At 43.3% G+C, this 17,677-nt stretch overlaps 1 protein-coding gene across 1 annotated transcript in view; it reads right to left on the bottom strand.

The window, feature by feature from the left end:
* Positions 1 to 17,677, bottom strand: part of LOC142293599 (MOB kinase activator 3A) — a 44,988-nt gene that overhangs the window by 11,286 nt on the left and 16,025 nt on the right. The gene's annotated exons all lie outside the window — the stretch shown is intronic.

The raw sequence follows: 17,677 nt of genomic DNA, 5'->3' as shown, positions 1-17,677 counted from the left end.
CCGATGGATCCGTTCACTAATAAGGCAGCAGAGTTACTCTGTGTCCGTTGTTTCAGAGATGCACAAAGCTGTGGTCAATTACACTTTTGGGCAACAATGAAAACATTGAAAAGACTTATGTTTTAAAACTTTTACACAATTTTAATAGAAATAAAAAGAAAAAAGAAGTTTTTGCATCGCTTTATTCTAAGGGCTATAGCATTTTTATTTCTCTGCTGACAGAGCTGAGTGGGGGGGGGGTTGTTTTTTGTGGGACAAGGTGCAATTTTCAGGGATACCATTTTTACTTACATATGACTTTTTGATCACGTTTATTCTACTATTTGTTGTTTATTTTACAGTGTTCACTGTTGGAGTTAAATAGTGTGATAGTTTTATAGATCAGGTTTTTCCAGACGTGGCAATACTAATTGTGTACTTTTGTTTTTACATAAAATATGCTTATTTAATATCATAACATTTTTTCATTCCTTATTTTTTTTTCTTTAACTTTTTTTACTTAGCCCCTCTATTAGACGTGAACTTTTATTTCTCCGATCACTGTTCTAATACATTGCAATACGAATGCACTGCAATGCATTAGAGCTGTCAGTTTCGCACTCATAACTCGCCTTAGGGGTGCTTCACACACAGCGAGCTCGCTGCCGAGATCGCTGCCGAGTCACGCTTTTTGTGACGCAGCAGTGACCTCATTAGCAATCTCGCTGTGTGTGACACTGAGCAGCGATCTGGCCCCTGCTGCGAGATCGCTGCTCGTTACACACAGCCCTGGTTCGTTTTCTTCAAAGGCGCTCTCCCGCTGTAACACACAGATCGCTGTGTGTGACAGCGAGAGAGCGACAAATGAAGCGAGCAGGAGCCGGCGTCTGGCAGCTGCGGAGGCTGGTAACTAAGATAAACATCGGGTAACCAAGGTGGTTACCCGATATTTACCTTAGTTACCAGCCTCCGCAGCTCTCACGCTGCCTGTGCTGCCGGCTCCGGCTCTCTGCACATGTAGCTGCAGTACACATCGGGTTAATTAACCCGATGTGTACTGTAGCTAGGAGAGCAAGGAGCCAGCGCTAAGCAGTGTGCGCGGCTCCCTGCTCTCTGCACATGTAGCTGCATTACACATCGGGTTAATTAACCCGATGTGTACTGTAGCTAGGAGAGCAAGGAGCCAGCGCTCAGTGTACGCGGCTCCCTGCTCCCTGCACACACAGCTAACCGGTGTGCGCTGGTAACTAATGTAAACATCGGGTAACCATACCCGATGTTTACCTTAGTTACCAGTGTCCGCAGCTTCCAGACGCCGGCTCCATGCAAGCGCAGAGTCGCTTGCACGTCACTGCTGGCTGGGGGCTGTTCACTGGTCGCTGGTGAGATCTGCCTGTTTGACAGCTCACCAGCGACCATGTAGCGATGCAGCAGCGATCCTGACCAGGTCAGATCGCTGGTCGGATCGCTGCTGCATCGCTAAAGTGTGAAGGTACCCTTAGAGACCATGCTTACAGCCACTGTAGCTGACAGACAAAGGTCATTATTTGACCTCCTGCTGTAATAGCAAGCATCAGCAGCCATAAGGCCGAGGCCACATGGGGACTACTGTGATCCTCGCATGACACTTTTCTCACGCTGGCAGCACAGCACAGAACGAGTGTCACTGCGATTGAGGTCCGATCACGCGATGTTTGATCGCATTCCACTCACTCCGATTTTTTTGGCGAATTCTGGATTTTTCAAAAATCCGCAATACAGCAAGTCTCCAGCCATTTCTATGGCATTTGGGGACTGTGTGTGTGCTGTGCCCATGCTGCGTTTTTTTCCGAATTATTCCTGTGGATTTTTCCGCAGGGTCCCATACTTACCTGCCTTGATAGCAGACACCAGAGTCACTTCCTCTAGTGCAGAGGAGCTCGGTGGAGCCAGGAACAGGAGGTGGTGGGCAGCGCCTGCACGAGCTCCGGTCATGTGACAGCCAGAGCTAGTTCAGGCCCGCCCACCTACTCCTGCAATGTGCTGACACTGACAGACATGGCCGGAAAGTGAAGTGCTGCGTGATGGAGGAGAGTATGAGCTCCCCAATCACTCCAGCACTTGTTCTGCATTGAGGAAGCAGTGCCGAAGCCATTGTACTGTATCCTCAATGCAGAATGCCCGCAGCATATCCACAGGACATTCCGCAATAAAACCGCAGCATTAACACAAAGTTGTGCTGCGGTTTTCTGGGAGCTCCTGCGGAATGTCCTGTGGATATATCCGTAGGACACTTTCCCCGTGGGCACATAGCCTGATAGACAGGCCCTTCCCTCTTTTAACATTCTAAATGCTACAAACCCTATTGATAATAGCTGATTGTTTTTGTGAGGTAAAACCTTTCCCTGTCTGTTTTTAAAAAATGTTTTACTTCAAAGAATTGTGATCCTATGCTGTAATGTCTATATACTCTTTTACTTCCTCCCCTGCCCAGGAGATGTCCCTGCATGGTCAGACATGGCCATTACAGAGTACATAGGGGCACATACAGTGGTGTTAAAAAGTGTTTTCCCCCTTCCTGATTTCTTATTCTTTTGCATGTTTGTCACACTTCAGGAAATGACACATGGCGAGTAAAACAGAGCGAGTTGAATGCGATAAAAAATGCATTCCACTCGGACCAATATTACTCTATGGGTCGGTCCCATGTGCAATTTTTTTTTCAGCCCTAATCGGACAGAGAAAACAATCACAGCATGCTGTGGGTGGAATCCGATTCGTTTTCACTCGCAACCATACAAGTCTATAGGTGTTGCACTGCACTGGCATCACACCGAAGTGCAGTGCGATAATCGCATCAGCTGATAATGGAGGAGATGGGTGATTAATCCCTCCCTCTCCTCCGCAGCTGTGCTCCGATCGCATCATAGTATAATGACACTCAGGTCATGCTCGCAGCACAGAGGGAGTGGGTGGTCATTAGCATAATGCATCCGAGGCTTTTGCATCGGAGGCCATACACCAGTCTGACCTTAGCCTAAAATGTTTCATATCACCAAACAAATGTAAAAATATTAGACAAAGATAACACAAACTCAAAATGCAGTTTAAAAATGGTCTTTACTATTAAGGGAAAACAAATCCAAACCTAAAGGGCCCGGTGTGAGAAAGTGATTGCCCTCCTCCCCCCATAAAACATAAATTAACTGCCTTTGGGAAGCGGAGTTCAATATCCCTAACCACAACCAAACCTGATTACTGCCACATCTGTTCTCAATCAAGAAATCACTTAAATATGACCTGCCTGACAAGGTAAAGTACACCAAAAGATCCTCAAAAGCTAGCCATCATGCCACGAGCCAAATAAATTCAGGAACAAATGAGAAACAAAGTAACGGAGATCTCTCAGTCTGGAAAAGGTTATAAAGGCATTTCTAAACCTGGGACTCCAGAGAACCACAGTGAGAGTCATTATCCTTAAATGGTAAAGACATGGAACAGTGGTAAACCTTCCCAGGAGTTGGTGGCTGACCAAAAATTACTGCAAGAGCGCCGCGATGACTCAAAAGAGGTCACAAAAGACCCTACAACAACATCCAAAGAACTGTGGATGTCCTATTACATCTGGCGCAGAAATAACACATAATTTTAGAAAAGGAACATCATACAAATAGTAAAATATAGTGCTGGTAGTGTGATGGTCTGGGGTCGTTTTGTTGCTTTAGGACCTGAAAGACTTGCTGTGGTAAATGGAATCATGAATTCTGCTGTCCATCAAAAATTCCTGAAGGGCAATATCCGGCTATCTATTCATGACCTCAAGCGGAAGCGCACTAGGGTTATGCAGCTGTACAATGCAAGTCCACCTCTTAATGGCTAAAGAAAAACAAAATTAAGATTTTGGACTGGCCTTGTCAAAAGCCTCACCTTAATCAAAATAGAGATGCTGTGGCATGACCTTAAAAAGGTGGTTCATGCTCGGAAATCCTACAATGTGGCTGAATTTCAACAATTTTGTAAAGATGAGTGGGCCAAAATTCCTCAAGAGCGTTGTAAACGACTCATTGCCAGTTATTGCAAACGCTTGATTGCACTTGTTGCTGCTAAAGGCGGCCCAGCCAGTTATTAGGTATAGGGGCAATGACTTTCACACAGGGCCCTGTAGGTTTGGATTTCTTTTTCCCTTAACAAAAACCTTGATTTCTAAACTGCATTTTGTCTTTACTTATGTTATCTTTATCCAATATTTAAAGTTGCTTAAAGATCTGAAACATTTAAATGTGACAAACATGCAATAGAATAAGAAATCAGGAAAGGGGCAAACACTTTCACACACTGTATGTAAGATTCTCAGCACAGCATCATATTTTTTTTAACTCAGCGAATTGTGGAACATATTATTCCAACATCTACTGATTGAAATGAACGGTGTTTGTAGGACAACCCCTTTAAGCAGCGCTCCCAGTGGTGATTGTGTCGGCACAGTTCCAGTGCTCTCATGTGGCCCCCTCTGGAAAATGAATTGCCCGCCGCTGTAATAGACAGATGTAGCATAGCAGAGCTGTAAATGATGAAATCACATTCTAGTTACAGCCTGTAGCACCCAGCAGACAAACTAAAAATACAAGTAACAAAACAAAATGCTAGTTTTCTTTAAAACACAGCTCACATGCTGTCACCCTGTCTATGCAGCAGCCTTATATCTTATTATAACTTTCCCTTTCAGCTCCACTGACACTGGAGGAGCTTTGCTGATGTGGGGGGATGAAGAGAGAATGAAGAAGGGACAGCTGGGCACAGCATATGTATGAGCTCAGCGCCAGAGCAGAGGAGTCACTTTCTCTTCTAGTGATTAGTGTCATGCAAGGAGACAGAACTATGCAGCTCTGCAAGTATCTTTGTTCAGAGCTAGTAGTGATAGTCAACAGAAAGTGTTCCTCCCTATCTCAGACTACTGAGAAAGCATTGCTGGGTATGGGGGAGGAAGACTCCTGTATAAATCAGTCCAAGATTAAACTGCAATGCATGGATTTACAGGCGGGTTTTTCGACCAAAGCATGATAGAAATATATGAAGCTGTCACACTCTGGTCGGGAGACCCGACGGCCAGTCCATGCATTGCACTCTCAATCTCGAACAGATTTATATAGGTGTCTGGATCCACCCTATGCCAGAAAAGAAACAGTAGGTGGGTCATCTGTGCTGCTGATGGAGATCAGTAAGACTGGTCCAGGGTACAAATTAGACTTGATGCCGTTTTATTATCTACGCATTTCAAAGCATTCAGACTTCTTCATCAGGATATAACCACATGCAAAAGGACATCGCCTCACAGGAACCTTACTTTGTATCCAGGACGATTCCTTCATATCTCCATCAGCGGTGCAGATGACCCACCTACCGTTTCTCTGCTGGAATTTCAGCGTTTTTTTAACCAGTTGGACTGCAGCGGCTCAACATTTTAAGCTTTGTCCTTGTACTGTGATACATAACCAGGTGAGCAACTCCCTGCCCCTCATCATTCTTTATCATTGGATTAGACCCTATTGCGTTATTTGTTCCTTAGCTTTTTTCCTGAATGTACCCAATGACACAGGAACATTTTGGCAAGATATTTTTTAATGAAAAGTGTATCTTATAGTCTAAAAAATACCGTCACTTCACTACACAATGAATGTAGATTTAATCACTCCCCAGCACTCTGACAGCCTGCTCTAGAGCATGTGTGTGCAGCATGTTTGTAAGGGACTGTAGAAGTTCACTGTAGCTGCTGCTCCTATAAGCCAGTCTGAGAGCTCATGAACACGTATCTGCTGAATATTCTGCAGGGATGTGACAGCACATGTGCGCTTCAAATCGCTGCAGAAAGACTGCATAATGGATGCAGTTATTTTTGTAGAAAAAAAAAAGGATTTCATGCGCTCCGATGCTGCCCCCATCATAGACAGAGCGGGACCTGTATCCATAGCGCACAGAATAATGGACATGCTGCTTTTATGAACGCACTGATTTGGGTCAAAATTTTAGCACCCAAATCGCTGCATTCATAAAAGCATTGTGCGCACGTGTCAATATACATAGGTTGTGCAGGGGACGCAGGACGCCTGCATTTACGCTTCAGTGCAATACACAGCGTAAATGCATGCAATTACGCAACGTGCGCACGAGCCCTGACAGATTTTATCACCATTTACCTGTGGACTGACCCCATAACTGCAGGGAAATGGCTTTTCTGGACGGGTTCCTTTTAAACCAACTATTCACACAGCAGCATATTGTGGTTATAACTTTGAAGTGACCTATACTTTAGGATAGTAGAACATTTGCGTAGATACAATTTGCATTTGTATAAAAAGCTGCAATTTTCAGATTGAATTTTTAGGTCCATAAAACAAATGGACGTAAGAAACATTTCAGATATGGTACTTTACACAAGCATATTTTTTTCAAATGTCCTTTTTTGGTTAGGAGGATAGAAGACAAATGCTTAGCATCAATTTTTTCAAGTAAATAAAGCCTATTTTCTTTTAGCCATTACTGACATACGTTGCACATATACAGCATATGTCAGGAGCAAATTCACAGGCTGAGCCCGCCTAAGGCTAAGTTCACACAGTGCATCTTTTGTTGCGTTTTTGAGGTCACAAAGATGCACCAAGATGCCTGCACTTCCTTCTCCCAGTAAAGTCTATGAGATTTCTATTTTGCTGTCCACACTGGCCATCTTTTGTTGGCTGCGTTTTTGAAGATGCACTATGTCAATTCTTTTTGCGTTTTTGTCCAGCGTTTTTGAGCCCGTACAGTCAATAGATTTGATTTTAAAACACATGGGGCAAAATGTGGTAAAAACGCGGCAAAAACGCATGCACTTTTTATGCGTTTTTGCTGTGGGTGCGTTTTTTGGGACAAAAATGCTGCATCTTTGTAGTTCCAAAAGATGCACTTAGCATAGCCTAATAGCTATCAGATAACTGCTCTGACAGCCAGGACCTGCCTTTAAGAGCCGTGGGAATTACATGTTGAATGCTGTATCAGTCTTTGACAATGGCATTAACAGTGAGCTGGCGTCTCATAATATGTGCCCATTGGCTGCCCTGCAACGTGATGCCGATGTGTTGTTATGATGGCAGGTCTTTTGAATAACTCCATGCATGAAACGACAAGCTCCACTGAAACCCAGCCCATGGTATTGCTGCAGATCAGTGTTCCTCAATGCTATTCCTCAAGGACCACCAACAGTGCATGTTTTCAGGATTTCCATAGCAATACACAGGTGTTGGCATAATCACCTGTGCAGGTGATTAAAATACCACCTGTGCAATACTAAGGAAGTCTAGAAAATATGCACTGTTGGTGGCTCTTGAGGACTGGAGTTGGGGAACACATATATACTGTATATAAAAAAAATAAAAAAGTGGTACTGTCACGTCCATACATAAAAGTCTGATCTGTCAAAACATGCAAAATTAATCTGATCGGTAAACAAAAAACTTCAAAATTGTGTTTATTTCGGTGGCCAAAATTCTATAAAAAAATGCTATAAAAGATCTTATCCTAAAATGGTATCAATAATAATGATGCCCTCACAGAGTTCCACTGACCGAAAATTGAAAGCATTTAAGATTTTTTATTAATTTTTCTTATTATTTTAGTGGTGAAAAAAAATTGTAATAATAAATATAATAATAATAAAACAAAAAGCTGGATAAGTTTGGTATTGTTGTAATCGTACTTCTGAGGAGAATCCTAATGTTAGGCCATTTTATCATAAAATGTATGTTATAACATAAAAATAAAAAAAAAAAAATAAAGTCAGAATTGCACTTATGCAATTTCACGGTACTTGGATTTTTTTTTCTCATTTTCACATACACCATGTAGTAAAATAAATGGTGTAATTCAAAAGTACAACAAGTCCCACACAAAACCCTTAGGCTATGTTCACACTAGAAAAATGATTTTTCTTAAGAAATTTCTTAAGAGTGCACCTGTGTTAAAAAACGCACCAAAAACGCACCTGCGTTTTTGCCGCGTTTTCGGTGCGTTTTTACCGCTGGTTGCTCCCTGCGTTATTGTGCCAATTATCTATGGCAAAAAACGCAGTTAGCTGCAGAAAAGAAGTGACATGCTCATTCTTTTTCTTAAGAAAATCTACTGAAAGAATTTTCTTAAGAAAAAAACGCAGTGTGTGCACAGCTAATTTTTTTTGCCATAGGTTTTGCTGGGGAATGTCTGCAGAAAGGTTACAAGAATTTCTCAAGAAATTTCTGCAGCAAAAACGGACCCAAAACGTACCCAAAACGCAGGTAAAAAACGCAGTGTGTGAACATAGCCTTATATGGCTATTTGGACGTAAAAAATTCTAAAGTTATGGCTCTTGAAGGAGAGAAAAAACGAAAATGCAAGAACAGAAAATACTTGTCAGAAACAGGTTAAAAACCATTTCACATTAAAAGTGACATTGCGTGGACTATATGTCATTTTGCAATGCATACTCTGTAACATGTATTTTTCGCTTTTTATTCCATTTTATGTGGAAGTATAAGAAAAATATTTTTAGCATTTTATTTTTCCACATTATTCACCATATGAGTTAAATAATATGACATTATTTAAGCTCGAGCAAGTCCGGATAAAGCAATATGAAAGTGTATTTTTGTTTGTTTATTATTCTTTATTGGAGCATTTCAACATTTAAACGCATTATAATAATTACTGAAATCCCAAGTAATTGGTGCTGGCATTTTAGCCCCAGTTACACGGCAAATTCAGGATCATGTCTCCACTGCAGAAATAAGGCGTTAAACACACGTTTGTGTTGCACGTATGGGTAGTAACCGTTTTTTCCATTGACAACACATGCCCATTATAATGTATGGCGCTATTCACACGTTTGATTTTTCACGTACCCTGTTTCAGTGCAAAACAAACGGAGACGTGTCCATTTTTTTTTTCTGGATGACAAGGGCCAATACAAGTCTACGAGTATGAGTCTGTTACAAACACGTACTGCACAGGGATGGCAACAGTGTACAGTCTGTGTTTAACATTGCAGGGTACAGGAGAAGCTTTGATGGCACAGATGGTAAAATCTGATACACTAAACACTGATGACACACTGATCCAAATCACCAATGACACCAGAAAAAAAAAATTTCACGCACATGTTTAAACACAGAGGTGTGACTGAGGCCTACGACTCAGCAGCTCCTGCTTCCTCCTGGCACTCACATTATAATTGGGATGGATTGAGTAAACACTGTAAGGCCAAATGCACACAATGCGTTTTTAGGCTCTGTGCGCACTGGGAAATGAAATTTCCTTGAGAAAATTCCGCATGCTCTCAAAGATTACCGCACCCGCGGTAAAAAAACGCGGGAAACCGCACCCGAAAACCGCATGCGGTTTGCCGCGGTTTTGCCGCGTGCGGGTTGGGATGTGCTTTATTGCATTCAATGCAATAAAGCACATTGAAAAAAAAAAAAAAAAGTCATTTAATTCTGATAGTAGATAGACAGAAGAATAGATAGAGGGATAGATAGATAGATAGATAGATAGATAGATAGATAGATAGATAGAGGACAGATCGTTGCATTTCCCACGGTCGGCAGTGAGTTCACATTACCGGCCGTGGGAAATGACCGGTAATTACCTCTGCTGTCTGCTGCTTTCATTCAGCGCTGTGTGACAGTCGCGGCTGGATGGAAGCAGCGCAGGACCTGTGGATTTACGCCGGAGCGGTGGATTACGCCGGAGCTTTGGTACGGGAGGGGTTAATAAAATGGTGAACGGGGCTTGTTTGTTTTATTTAAAATAAAGGATTTTTCGGTGTCTGTGTTTTTTTCACTTTACTTACGGGTTGATCATGTCAGCTGTCACATAGACGCTGCCATGATCAAGCCTGGGGTTAATGGCGGTGGTCCCCCATCACCATTAACCCCTTGTATTACCTTGCTGCCACTGCTACACGGTGGCAAGAAGAGCAGAGGACACTCCGGTACTGCCGCATAATGCATGAGACAGTGCCGGGGCAGCTGCAGCTGATATTCTCGGCTGCGGGAGGGGGAGTGAGGCGGGGGACATTACCCCTGCCCCTCTCCCTCCCCAGCCTGAGAATACCGGGCCGCCGCTGTGTGCTTACCTCGGCTGGAAGGTAAATATGCAGCGGAGTCCACGTTCTTTTTTTCCTATATTTCTGTTTTCTTTCTATGTGTGTTCTATGTGTCTGTGTCTGTGTGTTCTACGTCTGTGATGTCTGTGTGTGTGTGATGTGTGTGTGTTTACTCTCTGCACGGCTTCCTCTTCCTGTAATGACATCACTTCCCTGCAAAACCGCAGACAGGCGATGCACATTACCGGAGGTAAACCGCGAAATACCGCAGGGAATAACGCAGGAAAACGCAGTGAACCGCACAGAATTTGCTGCCTGCGTTATTCCCTGCGGGATTTCACGATTAACATTGAGTCAATGGAGTGAAATCCCGCAGCGATGTGCGGAAAAGAAGTGACATGCACTTGTTTTTGCTGCGGGATTCCCGCAGCAAAACATGCAGCTGTCAAATTCCGCCTAGTGCGCACACGATTTTTTTTCTCCATAGGATTTGCTGGTGATTCACTGCAGTGATGTTATGAACATTTTCTGCAGCGAAACATGCAGCAAATCCGCGGAAAATCCGCGGCAAAATCCGGTAAGTGCGCACATAGCCTTAGGGTGTTTTTCGTGGTGTTTTTTGGTGCAGTTTTGGTCACCCAACTGCACGCATTTACTTCCCCAGCAAAGTCTATGAGATTTCAGTTTTTCTGTCCGCATCTTTGTGGTGACCAGAAAAATGCAGTGTCACGGACAGAGCCAGGGGGTTACTTGGACGTCCCACTGCTTGGTTGCAACCTTGTCAAATCTGTGACAAAACCGTACCTCGCAGCCCCACCCTGACATCTCTAATACATCGGAGCCACGCGATATGACCTAGTCACTTCAGCCAACATGCGACATTCCATGCCTTTGGCACAATGCAGCACTGTGGGCACAGGCAGGCACACGAAGGGGAACAGAGTAGGCCGCGCAATCTCTGGCGCGGCACCTAGCTTTCCCACAACCCCGACAGGCCGACCGGAACTTTCCACTACACCCAGTGGCACAGAATTCTGCCGGCCCGGTACAATGCTCCAGACTGCCAGGCCTGGTCTGTTAGCAGCACTATATCTGGCCAGAAACCAGCCCCGGTAGAGTGTAAAACTAAGCCGAGCTCACATCTCGGAATCGAGATCAAAGAAACAGCGCAAGATGAATTTTATATATTTAATCGCCTTAAAGGGAACCAATCATCAGGATTTTCGTATATAAGGTAAAGCCAGTGCTATACTTGCACTATCAGGCAGATTATCTACATACAGTAAGTGGTCAGCTCGGATGTTTAGGCTTTCAAATCCAAGAAAGTGAAGTTTAAAAATTCGTCAGCTTTTTGAGTGACAGTTGCACTGGAGCAGATAATATCCGGGCGGGTTACGCACATTGGCGGGTTACGCACATTGATTCCCACCTCCCTGCCACCTGTTCCTCCCTCTCTGGCTCTATGCTAATTTTTCTATTCAGTAAGATGGCGTCGGAGATGACGCATGCACATAGCGCTGATCTACGGCACTATCTTTCTTTCTGGTTTTCTGGCTTGATGCCAGCTGACATTACAAAGCTGTCATCAACCCCTTATATTACCTTTTTTGCCAGCACACCAGGGAAACTGGATCACCTGGGGCGAAGAGCCAGAAATGGGGCAGCTGCTGTCTGCTTCACCTTGGCTGGAAATCCAATTTGGGGGGAACCTCAGGTTTTTATTTTTTTAATTACTTATTTATTTTTTGGCTAAATACAATGCTAAACACCCTTTAGTCTCAGCCTTGAATATGTAGGGGGTGGGACATTATATACAATACAGACCAAAAGTTTGGACACACCTTCTCATTCAAAAAGAGTTTTCTTTATTTTCAAAACTCTGAAAATTGTAGATTCACATTGAAGGCATCAAAACTATGAATTAAAACATGTGGAATGAAATATTTAAAAAAAGCGTGAAAGAACTGAAAATAGGTCTTGTATTCTAGGTTCTTCAAAGTAGCCACCTTTTGCTTTCATTACTACTTTGCACACTCTTGGCATTCTCTTGATGAGCTTCAATAGGTAGTCACCGGAAATGGTTTTCCAACAGTCTTGAAGGAGTTCTCAGAGGTGCTTAGCACTTGTTCCTTTTAACTTCACTCTGCGGTCCAGCTCACCCCAAACCATCTCGATTGGGTTCAGGTCTGGTGACTGTGGAAACCAGGTCATCTGGCATAGCACCCCATCACTCTCCTTCTTAGTCAAATAGCCCTTACACAGCCTGGAGGTGTATTTGGGGTCATTGTCCTGTTGAAAAATAAATTATGTTCCAATTAAACGCAAACCGGATGGAATAGCATGCTGCTGCAAGATGCTGTGGTAGGCATGCTGGTTCTGTATACCTTCAATTTTGAATAAATCCCCAACAGTGTCACCAGCAAAGCACCATCACACCTCCTCCTCCATGCTTCACAGAGGGGGAACCAGCCATGTAGAGTCCATCCGTTCACCTTTTCTACAAAGACATGGTGGTTGGATCCAAAGATCTCAAATTTTGACTCATCATTAGACCAAAGCACAGATTTCCACTGGTCTAATGTACATTCCTTGTGTTCTTTAGCCCAAACAAGTCTCTTCTGTTTGTTGCCGGTCCTTAGCAGTGGTTTCCTAGCAGCTGTTTTACCATGAAGGCCTGCTGCACAAAGTCTCCTCTTAACAGTTGTTCTAGACATGAGAAGGTGTGTCCAAACTTTTGGTCTGTGCTGTATAAGTTTGACCTATTTATCTATATATATCTAGCTTTTTAGGCTGCGTGCCCATGATCAGGGTTTGCCATGCTTTGGATGCAGCATGTTATCGTTGTGTCCAAAACTCTGCATTGTAACTCTGAATGCATTGTACAGTGGATAGGATTTTTAGAAATACCCTACGGTATTAACTGCATTCGCCTAAGCATATAATATAATAATATTGATTAATTTATATAGCGCTATTAATTCCACAGCACTTTACAAACATTGGCAACACTGTCCCCATTGGGGCTCAATATCTATATTCCCTATCAGTATGTTTTTTTGGAGTATGGGAGGAAACCGGAGAACCCGGAGGAAACCCATGCAAACATGAGGAGAACATACAAACTGCTTGCTGATGTTGTCCATGGTGGGAATTGAACCCAGGACCCCAGCTCTGCAAGTCTGCATAAAAACTCTTTTATTAAGATGCACATTGTATCATATAAAAACACATTGGGTACAGTTTAGTATAAAAAAAAACTAAAGGACAGGTTCCCTTTAAGGTCAAAATTGGATTCTTCCTTAAGGGGTTAAATTAGGAAAATACAACCTCAGATGACAAGACAAATTACACCGTGGCCTTGTTTAAACAAAAAAATTCAAACTGCAAAAGCAGTGTGAAAATTGAAGTACACCCCTACTGCTTACAACAGTAATTAAGAGGGTATCAGCCAGGTGCTGTTGTTCAAATGCCCTTGGTTAATTTTTCATCAACAAGTATAACCACCTCATTGGGTGCACTTACTTTTTCAGAATTTTGCCTTTATTTTGTACTATCATACAATTTAACCCATTATTGACCCCGGACATACGGGGTACTTTCCTCACCTAGGACGTACCCAGTACATTCTGGGGATCATGTGGGCACAAGAGCAGTGTCCACGCGATCACAGCTGGGAATCTGCTTACCCGACAACTAAGGTGCCCCCTAGATGTCGCGATCAATATCAATTGCAGCATTTAGAGGACTGGGAGAGGGATCGAGCTCTGTCTCCCCGCCGCAAAAAATACCATACTAAAGTCACCACTATCATGAAGTACAATATGTCACAAAAAAAAAAAATCTCAGAATCACTAGGATCTGTTGAAGCGTTCCAGAGTTAACCTCAAAGTGACACTGGTCAGAAAATTTAGACACTATGTGGTGCTCTGAAGGGATGGAATATTTGGATTTTCAAGTCAAGATTTTGGTGGATTTCTTTTTTTTGGGGGGGGGATCCATAGCACTTTTCCAGAGCTTTTGTGCTACCAGTAACATGGAAGACTCCTTGATTTCTGTTAACAGATGACAGACTTGAGTGGGGACTGATTTTTGTGGGTTGAGTTGAATCTTAATTTGTGAAAATTTGGGTACAGAACATTTTGGATTTGTCCACATTTATCCTGTGCTCTATGCTGAGCACTTACATCGGGGTCTTCATCTACATCTCCGAAATACATGATTCATATGAAATGCCAGACGGATCCATTCACTATAATGAGGCAGCAGGTTTACGCCGGACTCCATTTGGCCTCTCTTCAACGGTGCCAATCCTTTCAAAAGGTGCACAAAACTGTTGACTGCACTTTTGTGAATGCTTAAAAGACGAGTAAAAAGATGGACACCTTTCGATCACAGGCCACATAGGAGTTCAAAGAGTCTCCAACTCTATCTGCTTCATTACAATAAATTTTCGTCAAAATTACGGTTTTTTTATCACTTTCTATTCCGCTTTTTGTGAGGCAGAATCAAGAACAAACAGCAATTCCGAAATTGTTTTTTTTTTTTTTCCTACGCCATTCACAGTGTCATAAAAGTCATGACCGCTTTATTCTTTGGCTCAGTAGGATTACAGCTATACTACATTTATATATTTTTTTATGTTTTGCAGCTTTTACATCTTAAAAACATTTTTTTTTTCTTGTTTTTTTGCGGGACAAAATTAGGTTTTCCATGATAGCATTTTATTTACATATGACTTTTGATCACATTTTATTAAACTTTCATATGAACTGTATGACTAAAAGACAGTTTTTGCTATGTTTTTTTATTTTTCACAAGGTTCACCAAAGGAGTTAAATAGCGTTACAGTTTTATAGACTGGGTTGTTCTCGATGCAGTGATATTAAAAGGGAATCTGTCGCCAGGTTTTTGTCACCTAATCTGAGAGCAGCATAGGGGCTGAGATCCTGATTCCAATGATGTGTCACTTACTGGGCTGCTAAGTGTAGTTTTTATAAAATCACTGTTTATCATTACAGGACTACTTCGCCTGCTGCCAGGTAGTCCAGCATATTCATGAGCTCTCTACAATTGCTAGATCTGCAGCAGAGAAGACATTGATTTTATGGAAAGTACAGGAAACAGTTCAGAAGTGACATCGCTGGAATCACGGTCTCCGTCTGCTCATCATTATTATTGTTATTATTATTATAGCGCCATTTATTCCATGGCGCTTTACAAGTGAAAATTGTATACATAAAAACTAGTACAACAATCATTAACAGTACAAAACAGACTGGTATACGAGGAAAGAGGACCCGGTCTGCAAGGGCTCACAGTCTACAGGGGATGGGTGAGGATACAGTAGGTGAGGACAGAGCTGGTTGCGCAGTGGTGTACTGGACTGAGGGCTATTGTAGGTTGTAGGCTTGTCGGAAGAGATGGGTCTTCAGGTTCCTCTTCAAGCTTTCCACAGTAGGAGAAAATCTGATGTGCTGGGGTAGAGCGTTCCAGAGTATGGGGGAGGCACGGGAAAAATAGTGTATGCGATTGTGGGAAGAGGAAATACGAGAAGAGTAGAGAAGGAGATCTTGTGAGGATCGGAGGTTGCGTGCAGGTAAGTACCAGGAGACTAGGTCACAGATGTAAGGAGGAGACAGGTTGTGGATGGCTTTGTATGTCATGGTTAATGTTTTGAACTGGAGTCTTTGGGCAATGGTAAGCCAGTGAAGGGATTGGCAGAGTGGTAAGGATGGGGAATAGCGAGGGGAGAGGTGGATTAAGCGGGAAACCAGAGTTTAGGATAGATTGGAGGGATGCAAGAGTATTGGAAGGGAGGCCAGAGAGCAGGATGTTGCAGTAGTCGAGGCGGGAGATGATGAGGGCATGTACTAATGCCAACCACCAAAAAAGAAGGAAAACTGGGCACTGTTTTTTCACACTGAACGAATGTTCACAATACGAAATCCACTGGTTGAAACGTATGGGCAACTCGCTGCCTTGTTACACCTGTTCAGGTATTCAGTGTGAGCCTAAGTATGGGTCTACTCTCCGGAGTGCACTACAAAGTTGCAGAGCCATGAATTTCCAAAAATGAAGAAATCAGGCACTCACCGGTTTGTAGCAAAATCAAAAGACTGATTTATTCAGGCAAAATGGGAGGGTGCCGGGATTACGTGCACACGGACAACGGCTGTTTCGTACGGATTACTGATGCTTCCACGTGTCCAAGGTCACTGTGGAAGCATCATGGAAGCATTGGTAATCGGTGCGAAACGGACGTTGTCCGTGTGCACATAATCCCGGTACACTCCACCTATGCCTGAATAAATCAGTCTTTTGATTTTGCTACAAACCGGTGAGTACCCGATTTCTTCATTTTTGGAATTTCACGGGCATGTACTAATGTTTTTGCTGATTCTTGGTTAAGGAAAAGGAATCATGCTGCTCTCACATGGGGTAGCAAAAACCTGCTCACAGATTCCCTTTATATGTACTTTTTTGTATATTTTTCTTTTTACAGAATTAAACATATTCATTGGTATAATATAATTTTTTTTTTTTACTCTTTATTTGATTTTTCACTTTTTTACTTAGCTAGTATGTATTGTAATACACCTGCGTTGCAATACATATCTGTCAGTGAGACATTGACAGAAGACTTTATGGCGGCTTTGCACGTTACAACATCGCACGTGCAATGTCGGTGGGGTCAAATCGAAAGTGACGCACTTCCGGCGTCACTTTCGAGATCGTAGTGTGTAAATGCTAGATGATACGATTAACGAGCGCAAAAGCGTCGTTATCGTATCATCGTTGCAGGCTCCGACTTTTTCATAATTATGCTGCAGCGAGAGGTACGATGTAGTTCCTCTCTCCTGCGGCTGCACACATCGCTGTGTAAAACGCCCCAGGAGCGAGGAACATCAGCTTACCTGCCGCCGGCGGCTATGCGGAAGGAAGGAGGTGGGCGGGATGTTTACGTCCTGCTCATCTCCGCCCCTCCGCCACTATTGGCCGCCTGCCGTGTGACGTCGCCATGACGCCGCACGACCCGCCCCCTTAGGAAGGAGGCGGGTCGCCCTCCAGAGCGACGGTCGCAGGGCAGGTGAGTGCATGTGAAGCTGGCGTAGCGATAATTTTCGCTACGCCAGCTATCACAAGATATCGTACCTGCGACGGGGGCGGGGACTATTGCGTGCGACATCGGCTTGCGATGTCGCAACGTGCAAAGGCCGCCTTAGACCATGCTCCTGAGGCAAAAGCCCCAGCATCTCACAGATCCAGCAAAATTGATGGGAATTATAAAAGCCTCAGGCCCAATGTGCTTTTTTTTTTTTCTTTTAATTACTACATAAACGGATTTGCGATGTGTGTTTGAATTCTGCAACATGTAAATTTCTTTTGCGAATACAGGTTTCTTTTGCAAATACTACATCTGGGCATCCGCCTGCAAAAAGCGTATACACCCGAAAATGATGCGAGAGAGCACACGCTTGCTCTTTCTGCTCCATTATACTCAATGGCCCTGTCGGCGCATACGTCCGAAACACATTTTGTGGGGGGAGGGGCGGGATTTCAGACGTATGCCCCGACGGAGCCACTGAAACGCAATGTGAAAGGACTATC

The sequence above is a fragment of the Anomaloglossus baeobatrachus genome, chromosome 1 (genome assembly GCF_048569485.1).
Source record: "Anomaloglossus baeobatrachus isolate aAnoBae1 chromosome 1, aAnoBae1.hap1, whole genome shotgun sequence".
Classification (NCBI taxonomy): domain Eukaryota; kingdom Metazoa; phylum Chordata; class Amphibia; order Anura; family Aromobatidae; genus Anomaloglossus; species Anomaloglossus baeobatrachus.
The sequence above is the reverse complement of the archived record's forward strand: the minus strand, read 5'-3'. Positions and strand labels throughout refer to the sequence as shown.